Source organism: Amborella trichopoda, chromosome 12 (genome assembly GCF_054954075.1).
Source record: "Amborella trichopoda isolate Santa Cruz 75 chromosome 12, AtrichopodaSantaCruz75HAP2 v2.0, whole genome shotgun sequence".
Classification (NCBI taxonomy): Eukaryota; Viridiplantae; Streptophyta; class Magnoliopsida; order Amborellales; family Amborellaceae; genus Amborella; species Amborella trichopoda.
In genome coordinates, this window is record NC_142347.1 from 11,702,765 (window position 1) to 11,713,645 (window position 10,881).

The following is a 10,881-nucleotide window of genomic DNA, read 5'->3' on the forward strand; positions in this document are numbered from 1 at the left end:
TTCCATCTTCGAGGAATCTTTGGGAACTCAGATCTCTTCAAGGAAACCTTGTCTATATCCAGAGATTCATCTCAAACCTTTCAGGAAGGTACAAACGCTTCTCCCTCTTGTTAAAGAAAGAAGTATCTTTTGAGTGGGATGATGCATGTCAGGTAGCTTTTGAAGACATCGAGAATTATTTTTTGAAACCTCTTGTTCTCTCTACACCAATCCCAGGAAAGCCTCTCATTTTGTGCACGACTGCATTGGATGTGTCACTTGGTGCATTGCTAGCTCAAAGTAATGATGAAGAAAAGGAGACGGCTCTGTATTATCGAAGCCGAAGAATGCAAAGTGCTGAAGATAATTACTCTCCCATTGAAAATATGTGTTCATCTCTAATCTTTGCAATTCAAGACGCTCATACAATAGTTGCTAGCACACCTAGTTCAGCTCATCTTTCGAGTGGACCACATTAAGTTTCTCTTGTCACGCCCCTGTTTGTCGGGTCGACTTGCAAAATGGTCACTACTCCTCATGGAGTTTGACATCACATATGTGCTGCAAAAAGCTATTAAAGGTCAAGCCCATGCAGATTTCTTAGCTGCACATCCTCTCACTATTGATTCTCCCTTATCTGATGATTTACGAGATGAAGAAGAAATTTTTCATGTTGAAGATACATGTGATTGGAAGATGCACTTTGATGGGGCCTTTCAATCTGAAAGATGTGGTGCTGGAGCAATGTTCACCCCTCATGATAGCCTTGTCCCACTATTATTCTCTCTCCTAGAGATAGAGTTGCATAATGAAGCAAAATATCATGCACTCATCATAGGCTTCGAGATTGCTTCCCACATGAACTTGAAATCACCATTTATGGAGATTCAGAGTTGGTCATCAGGCAGCTCAAAGGGATATATGACGTAGGGAAGGATAATCTCAAGCCTTATTTCAATACTGTCAAATTATTGATGGCAGAATTTGAAGAATTTTCTTTTGAGCATGTACCATGAACACTTAATGAACAAGCAGACGTGCTAGCCAAGTTGGGAGCAACTATTCATATGTCACTAAAAGAGCTAACACCAGTATGGCTAGCTAAATGGAGATGTGTTGACTTTATTAAAAATCTTGACAATGATGATGTAACGTAGTTGTTTGAGGAGTTCCCTCATTATCCATTCAAGGCACTAATTACAGCTAAAAAAGCCATGCAAGCCTCGAGCAGTTCTCAGAAACCTCCTGTGATTGAAGAGAAAAATGAATAAGAGTCAGAACCTTAGGATCCCTTATGTGCAAAAGTGGAGCAGGTAACAGACTGGAAAACCCACATAAAAGACTACTTGCAACACAATCGGCTTACTGACAATCCCATTGAACGTAACCAGATCAGAAGATCAGCCACACGATATGTGTGTCATGATGGTATCTTTTTTCAAATCTCTTACAAAGACATGCTGCTTCAGTGCATTGATCAGAAAGATGTAAGACATGTACTCAAGGATGTCCATGCTGGAGTCTGTGTAATGCATCAGTCTGTCCCAAAGATGTACAACAAAATCATCAGGATAGGCTACTATTGGCCTAGTATGAGTGTTGATTCCTTATGTTTGCAATAAACTATCCAGTTTGTCAGATTCACTCGAGATTTATTCATCAAGCTCCTGAGCCTCTTCATTCGACAGTTGCATCATGGCCTTTCACTCAATGGGGTATGGATATTGTGGGACCTATTGATCCACCATCTTCCTTGGGCCATGTTTTTATACTTACTACCATGGACTATTTCTCAAAATGGGCTGAAGCTACTCCTCTCAAGAAAGTTCCTAGACTAACAATGGCCAACTTTGTGTGTCATAATAACGTTTATAGATTCGATGTGCCTGACCGGATCACTCCTCAGTTTCGAAGCAATCATATAGACCGTCTGATTAGTCAGTTCGGGTTTGAATGGAAGTATTCAATCATGTATCATTCAATAGAAAATGGTCTGGCCGAAGCTTTTAACAAGACATTGTGTGATGCATTGAGAAAGTCTGTTTTAGACACAAAAAAGGGCTTGACATGAAAGACTTCCTGAAGTCTTATGGGCATATCATATTACAGCTCGAGGTTCAACGCAGTCGATACCCTATTTTTTGGTATATGGGGATGAGGTTGTGTTGCTTTTGGAAATTCAGTTGCCCTCAATCAGAATGCTCTCCATTATGGGATGATGAATAAAAAGCAAGTTGTTATCCATTATTAAGAGCTGGATGCGGTCGATGAAAAAAGACTACAGGCACAACAAAGTCTTGAGATTTACAAGAACTGTGTGTAGCGGGCATTTGATAAATCAATTTGGATACAATTATTGTTTAAAGGAGAACTTTTCCTGGTCATAATGAGACCAATCATTACTCATGGTCAAACATAGGGGAAGTTCGAACAAAATAGGAAGGACCATTGGTGGTGAAGAAAGCTTTTCCCAATGGAGCTTTTCCTACGGTCCAAGCCGCACGACCTTAAACTGTGTGACAATGGTCCAAGCTGCACGACCTTAAACTGCATGGCACTGGTCCAAGCCGCACGACCTTAAACTATGTGACAATGGTCCATGCTGCAAGACCCTAAACTGCGTGGCATCAGTCGCTGCATGACCTTAAACTGTATAGTACATGTCCTGATGGCATGGTGTTAAACTGCATAACAAATGGTCTCGAAGACGTGACCATAAAATTGCCTTCACTAGGTCTTGGCAAATGACCTTAAAATACACCAACTTTACGGTCTCGAAGGCACAAATCTAAACTTGCCTCCATTAGGTCTTGGTGGGCGACCTTAAAATACACCAAATCACCGATCATGACTGCATGACCTTATACATGCCTCCCCATGGTCACGGTGATGTGACCTTAAAATTGCATCCTCAAAAAGACAGGAATGACGAAAACCTCCAAGGGTGTCATGGGTAAAAGAGTCGAAGAAAAGAATAAAAAAGAAAAAAATGACAGGCGTAATAGTATCATCAACTATTGCGAGAAAAATATGTCAAAATAAAAGAAAAAAAACTGAGCATGATGAAAAACTGCAAGGGCATTATGAGTAAAAGTGAAAAAATGACAGACAAGGCATAAAAACCATGGGCAAAAGTATACGGGGTCCTTGTGAAAGTCATAAATGATTCATGCCCCAAGGACTTGAATGAAAACTTGAAAGGGCGTTAAAGTCACATATGATAGAGATCAAACATGCTTCCGTGTGAAGCAAACCTCCATATTCGTCTTTCACCCCCTTTTAAAGGAGACAAGGGTTAGTCATAAGAGATTAGGGAAAGATGCAAACCATGAAGCAAGAGAAGCAGACAAGTCAAAGATGAAAGAAAAGATCATTCATTCCATATATATAGAAGAATAAAAAATTGTGGATACAGTTATCCAAAATCCACAAAAGGAATGAAAAGAAGAAGATAGAACATGCAAGAAGAGTAAACAATTCCTGAGCCCCTAGAATTTTTTTAAGGGCTTCACGAATCTTGGTCTTCAATGCCTCTGAGTGCTCTAATGCCTTCTTCATTTTCTCTTTGAGGTAGAAGATCGCTTGTGTAATTTGATTTGACACTGTGTTGGTCAAGGCCACCTTATTGTTCAATGTCACTAGTTCTTGAAACTTGCTTCAAGCCACTACTCTCTTTTGATATTGCTTGGTTGTCATCCGATGGATATAAGTGTCCAACTTTGCCCTTTCTTCCTTTTCAACCATTATCTCTGCAGAATAGGTTGAGTCTTCATTCTTAAAGCTAGTCTAATAAGAAAGGAGGGAGGGCTTCTTCTGATTATAGCTCATTATGAGGCTTAGATGCTGAGCTAAAAGTGTTCTCTATGTAAGTTAGACGAGTCCCAGATAATGCTTGACTTCATATTCGCGTTGTGAGGCTTCAACTCCCTATCATTTAAGGTCATTCACGAGACCTTTCAATTGATCAAAGGTCTCCTTCTCATAGCTAATGCTCCTCCAAGTAGTAGCACCGTCCCTGACTGCAACTATCTCGGCTACAAGATCAGAGGGAGCATTTCTTTATCCCTTGACGACCTGACCATAACAAAGTCTCTGTTAGAAAAGTTTTTCTATTTTACATGGTGCTTGACATTTACAAAGACAAAGATGAAGAACCGATCACTACAAGGGGTGGAACTTCAACAATGATAACTGGTTCTTGAGGAACAAGAGCCAAGGGCTCACTGAAAGGAGCATCGGGCATAAATAGAGCCTCTACATCTGGAATTTTCAAAATTGGTATTTCTAGAGTAGGGACGACTACAAGTTCTAGAGTTTTACTTGATGCAGCATCTGGTTGAGATTGAGGCCTTGCTTTTGAAATAGTTAGACGGGAACTTTTGAAGCTGTTGTCTCGATATCATCCTCAAGAATATTCCCTTTAGTGATAATGCAAAGAAAGTTTCCCTGACTCAATGGTGAAAGAGTCGGAGACTCCACTATTTCAGGCTCAGTTGGATTATCAGCAATGGGTGTTTTTGTTTCTACCACAGAAGAGTGAACACTCTCTGATCGACGGCTCAAGCTGAAGAAAGTCTGACCTGATGAACTTGGTTGAGTTGTGACAACCTCAGGAATTGTCTATTGAACAGTAGTTGTTACCTTTGACGGTAGAGTCGGGCTAGGTGAAGCCTTCATCTTTGGACGCTTCTTTGGCCTGGGAGCTAAATCAAGTCCTTCACTTGAAGCAGAGGGAACGAAAGGAGGTGCATCTGGACTTGACAAAGCCCTCTTGCTCAGTCGGGTCCTCTATCTAAGAACCTTAGGTTCCGCAGTTGCACTGGGTTAGGGACTCTCTATGTCCTTCTTTTTCTTTGTACCTTTCTTCTTCAACCTCTTCTCGAGAGTTGCAATATCTCATGACTTTCAAGGAGCGCTCTTGGTATTTTGACCATAACAAGATTTGGTAATCGGAGTAGAATGTGACCCACTCCTTATCAAGGCATTAAGGTATTGAATAGAGCAACCTTCATAACAGGGACTGCACAACCCTTGATCCACTTGAAGATTGAACGAAGGTCATCAAACAAAGACCAAGTTTCACCTTCAAGAGAGAGATACTGGATTCTGGTATCATCCATCACCAGAGATCGAGGTAGACCAAGCCCCTTCTTGTTCAAGGTGTAATCAAGTTCGCAAACATTGAAGAACATTGGAGGTACAAAATGCTTCTTGTGCTAAATATCATGCTTGGTACTATTGATGGCCTTCCATGTATGGATTGCCTTCGAGTAAGAATGATTGGTGGTGTTCCACCACTGCTAATAACCATTAATAGGATGGCTTATACCACCATAATGAGGGATGACAAACTTGCCCAAGCCAGTAAGAGCAAGATAGGTTTCTCAAGCCATCCTCATATTGCTATTTGTGCAGGATTCATGATTTACACCTGGAGCATCATGGTCTTGCTGAGACGCCTTCTTCGAAAAGCATTGAGAAGGAGCACCCTTGGTCTAAGTCATGCTAGTGGGCAAACTTGTGGGAGAAAATAGCCTTCAAGCTTCTTATCTCCAACACTATTATACGGCAAGATGCGTCCCTTAACACTTAGGAGAAACATGGCTGCTCTAGTCTTAGTGGTACATCCATCAAAGACCTCATCAAAAGCATGTGTAGACACCGTCAATGGGACCACCTACAAGAAAGGGGCTCCCATGAGAGAAGAAGGAGTTGTCAGCCAAGAATCAACGTGCCTCACCTGGTCCTTTAAACATGGCTGTCATCTTGGCAATCCTTAGCATTTGAGGGCAGGTATACCCCGAAAGGTCATCATTTATCTCATATGCTCCAGGGATATAGGAAGAAGACAACTCTGAGGAAAGTATGTTGAAAGCCAATCGAAGATATAATGACAAGGAAGCCTGTTGTGAAACGGCTAGTAAGGCCTTCCCCATCGAAAGACTCACTCTTGCTATCTCTAGATGAGGCTGTACCACATGCAATTTCTCCTAAACCGTGGCGTATGCTACAAAGGACTGGTTGGGCCAAGGCATATTGACGCCCTTGAGCAAGCTTATAGGCCACAAAGAAGCAACCAGGGTGGATAGCATTACTCCTCGACCCTGGGAGTGAGAATTTGCATAAAAAGAGAGTGAGGGACATAGTCAGGAATACATGATCTTTTTCAAATCTTCTAGGAAGGGTCACAGGGTCCTTGATCTCTACTTCTTCTTCTACCTCTTGCTCATCATCATCCCTGACTGCAGTGGAACTGAGTTCCTCTTTGTCCTGATGGTTCCCGTGAAGGAAATCCTCCATGAATTGAAATGCACTATCTTGGATTTGGTCTTGATCTCTGAATGCAGAAGTTGGTAAATTTCAAACAACTCACGAAGACCTAGAGGCGGCGTTTCACCATTGATGGGTTGAGTCCCAAAAATTACTTCCTTACTGGAAATGAAATCTTCATACATGGCCCCGAGCATGGGCAAGTACATGTCAAGTCAAGTAGAGTGATTCCCCCTTCGGCGTGATCAATGTGCCAACTATTACTCTTGTGACACCAGGATTCCAGTAAAGCCCTGATGGTGTTTGAGCACCTGTCATAGTAACTAGTTGAGCACTGGCAAGCTGTAGCTAAACAACATGCTTCTAAGTCCTTGGCATGTGACCGAAGGATGTCAAACGTCCTTGTGCTCTACTGCCACATGTATTGGTGATCCCCTTCAAATAGGAGCCTACCAGATGCCCAATGACGACCGTTCTTCTCCAACAATCTCTTCCCTAGAGTGGGGAGGTTCTCACTTGAATCAAAATTCCTGCGAGGGCACACCATCTCCCTGAATCACAGGTTCACCATTTGCATCTTCGTAAAGATAAGACTGAGCATCTTCACCTACGTAGGTGATTCTTAAGGGCCATTCCAGCTTTTGAGTGGTTTCAAGAACACCAAGGGTTGTGGATCTTTTGAAAGAAGCACCTATATATACATCAGTGCTCAATTCCCCAAGGCATGGTAAATGGTTCACTTCAAGGATTTTGACTGAAAAATAAGCATAAGAGGAAGAAGTGAGTCAATGAGCAAGATAACAGTTCAGAATGATAAGGGTTTTCAAGTGAAAGAAGAAAAAAAAGCATAAGGAATTTTGTAAAATTTTAGCACCTTCTCCCCTATATGCTGAGGTTTGACAAAGAAGGTGTCTGGCTAGTCCACAGCACCTTGGAGATTCTACGAAATCACAAGTCCGTGGGTCACAAGCTCATCTCTCAACTTTACCCTAAAGATCTCCCTTTTCTATCAAAGAGGTATCCAAATTTGTCCAAAAAAGCATAACTATGCATGAAAGTGCTTAGAAATGCATAAAAATGCTCAAAGATGCATAACTATGCATGAAAGTGCTCAAAGATGCATTGTGCTGCATAACTATGCTAAACTATGCGCAACTATGCTTAACTACATCAGAAGGTTTAGGAAAATGCATAACAGTGCTTAGAAGTGTTCAAGGGAATTTTAAGATGCATAATTATGCAATGGAGATGCTGAAAATGCCTAATTGTGATGCAAAAATGTACTTGAAATGCAAGGGGTGCGTGAGGATGCTGCAAAGATGCTTGGGATGCTAAGGTATATGAGAATGTGAAAACGTTGCATGAGAATATGAAGGTTCACCTATAGAAAATGCTTCAAGATGGTCATTCAAAGTGCTTGAAAGAGCACATTTGGGGGGTACTCAAGAAATATTTTAGAAATGCCCGATGAAGTGCATTCACGGTGCTCAAAAACTCTCGCGACGTTCATGAAGATATCCATGATGATCAAGAGTGTGATCATATGCTTCTCATAAAATATTTGTGGCATCTAAACATGCTCAAAATGCTCAAATAAGACATTTGTGCAACATAAAATAGTCAAGGCAATTTTTGGGTGAAGATTAGAAATGTGCATAATAATTAAGAATAACGCTTGTAGTGACTGAAAATGCTCGTGATACTCTAAATGATTCATAACGCTTCAAGGTACGTTTATAATGTCCAGCTATTGTTCATGGAATGCAAAGTGATGGACATAATGTTCGAGAGGTTCATGATGCGTAGGCAAGATCGTGATGCTCGATAAAGCTTCAAAGAATGCTTGAAATGATAAAAGAAGATGAAAGATACACTAAACGTGCTCAAGAAATTCACAAAGATGATCAAGATATCAAGATCATCCTCAAGGAAGGGCATTCAAGCATAACATCAAACATGTGGTATGCAAAAGAAAAGAAGAATGCAAGAAGAAAGAACCATCAAAAGGCACTAAAAGGAAAGAAAGAGGGTGATTACCTTGGGGGTTAGAGAAGCTAGCCATGATCTTTAAAAAGGTCTTCCAAGGTTTCCTTTTTCACTCCAAAAAGAGAGGGTCTCTCTCACTCTATCTCTCTAAGAAAAAAAAAAAAGAGATGCATGAAAATGTACCCATCTACCTTTTAAACAAAGCTTTGGCAGACTGCCCCCTCTCTCCAGCATAAAAAAAAAAAAAATTGGTTTGTGCCAAGGGCAGACCCATCTCTTCTTCCCTCTCTTATCCCTCTTCTTCTCCCTCTCACGATGAAAAGCACTTGGGTCTATGCCTAGGGCGGACCAGTCTCTTCTTTCCTCTCTTATCCCATTTCTTCTCCATCTCAAGACAAAAAGCACTCGGATCTACACCTAAGGAGGACCCATCTCTCTTCCTCTCTCATTCTCTCATTTCTCTCTCTCTCACTTGCCTAAACACACAAGTCCGCACCTAAGGCGGGTTCGTCATACCTTACCCTCATATTCTTCTCTTTCTCTCACCAAAAAGCACATGGACCCATGCCTAAAATGGGTCTGTCACCTTCCCCGCCCTGCATTGCTCTTATACGTGCAAAGCACAGACCCATGCCATAGGTGAGTTCTTCACTCTCTCGTTTCTCCCTCATGCATCTAAAAAAGTGGACCTGCATCTACGCAGGTTAATCATCTTTCCTCACTTCACTTCATCTTCTCCCATTTGTCACTAAATCACACGAGCCCATGGTCCATGGTTTAACCATGAGCTCAATTCATGCTTGTACATATTTGAGACAAGGTGATCAATAGAGCTATGCTCCTCATTTTACCTACACACACTAACCCCGAGTAATAATTGGCCATGTGAAACCAAGAACTCTGAGCTCAATAGCCCCCTATTCAAACCCTCTCGATTCAAACCATGAACATGTTAACCCAGTATAAACCAAGATTTAGTCTAATGACTTTTGATGGACTCTAAAGATGCTTTTTTTCCTTAAAAGTGTTTAATCCCCAGTCGAGACATATCCTTAATATGCCTGAACCCTAGCAAAGAAACGTCATTAATGTGCCTCGTCCCCGATGAAGACACATTGAGCATTTTTTCAAGGATATTCTTGTCCCAGGCATGTTCAAACACCACTGAAGATACACCTTTGCGTAATGCCTTAAAATTGCAATCGAGCTATCATTTAGCTAATACATGGCTAACAAAAATCAAGACTTCCTCTGAAGACCCTGATGATTCATAAAACCATGGGAGTCCCAATCACCCCATCAACTTGACCTATCATCCCCATGAGTCAGAAATTACACTTACCATTGTAAGTCCATTATCAAAAAACATCCTAAAAGCCCCTTCACATGGGCTTCACCTCAGAACTCTATTATTCCCATGGAGTTATTCCAAAACATAACACACTTACTTCAGCCTTCATGAGACCCTATAAGTAATATTATGCTAGAAGCGTCAAAGGAACCCTTGATGGTCCATCATCCGCAGTAGATCACTACTTCCAATAGACCATCACCCCAGTGATTCATCATTGCCAGTGGATCACCCTCATCACTGCCAGTGGATCACTACCATCACCCCAAGGGTCCATCACCCCAATGGCACTCCATTGATCTATGATCCTCATTGATAAGTCATAATCCCTAGTAAATCACTACCCCCAGTGGTGAGGATACGCTATGACCAGTGTCTAGAACATGTTATACCTTTATCACCCAAGGGAGCCTTTCAACCCCTAGGGAAGTAACAATTTCTTTACCTTGGAGACACATATTATCCTTAGGGAGTTTTCATGCACCAGTCATCGATCGGTTCACCTAAAACCTCTATATCCTATAAAAATGTGAGTCATTCATCACCTTGCAAAATCCAAAACATCTCCAGTGGTATTCACTCTTATAATAAAAGCCTCACCCATGGTATCTATTACCCCAGTGAGCCATGTACAGTTATAACCCCTCCATCTTATGCATTATCGCGGAGGAGGTTTTTCTCTTAAAAAGAAAAGAAGCCCAGCATGATGAGCATCCGATGAGGATCATCATGAGTAAAAGTGAGAGTTTCAGGTGGACATAGCCACGAAGCTATGGATAAGATTGCTAAAAATAAAAATTGTGCATGGTGTGTTTTAGAGTATTTTTGAACAATTGTGTCCCCGATGCGAATAAGGAGGAAGTCAATTGCGACCTAGACTCGTGGGTATCAAAATACCTGCGGACCACAGAAGCATTGTTAACATAAACCCAGATCTAAAACGGATTTTTGAGAGGCATTGGATGGGCCCCAAAAATAATTTGGGGTAGCACTTGACTCCCTAAGAACACTCGCCAAGTTTTGTCGTAATTCGAAGATATTAAGGTGGACTAGAGGCAAAACAAGTTTTAAGATTTGGCCTCTTACATGCTGAAAAATTATCTTATAACGACAACCCAATCACCAGAGCTTTAGATGAACACCAAACCACTTCCATTGGATTCTGAATGTCTTAAAACCCCCAGATATCAAATTTCAGTTCATTCAGACGCTTTTAGACCATTTTGCGACCAATTTAGCCAAAAAGGGTAGGTTACACTCTATTCTGGTGCACCCTCGGTCAACCAGTTTTAATT

The 10,881-nt window shown here is 41.3% G+C and overlaps 1 long non-coding RNA gene across 1 annotated transcript; it reads right to left on the reverse strand.

Annotated features, from left to right (window-relative positions):
* Positions 1-3,337: 3,337 nt before the first annotated feature.
* LOC148779442 (uncharacterized) lies at positions 3,338-5,971 on the reverse strand. The gene is made up of 2 exons (XR_016045132.1): positions 4,300-5,971; positions 3,338-4,053 (listed from the first exon to the last, which is right to left on the reverse strand). It is a non-coding gene; the product is annotated as an uncharacterized LOC148779442 (long non-coding RNA).
* Positions 5,972-10,881: the final 4,910 nt, after the last annotated feature.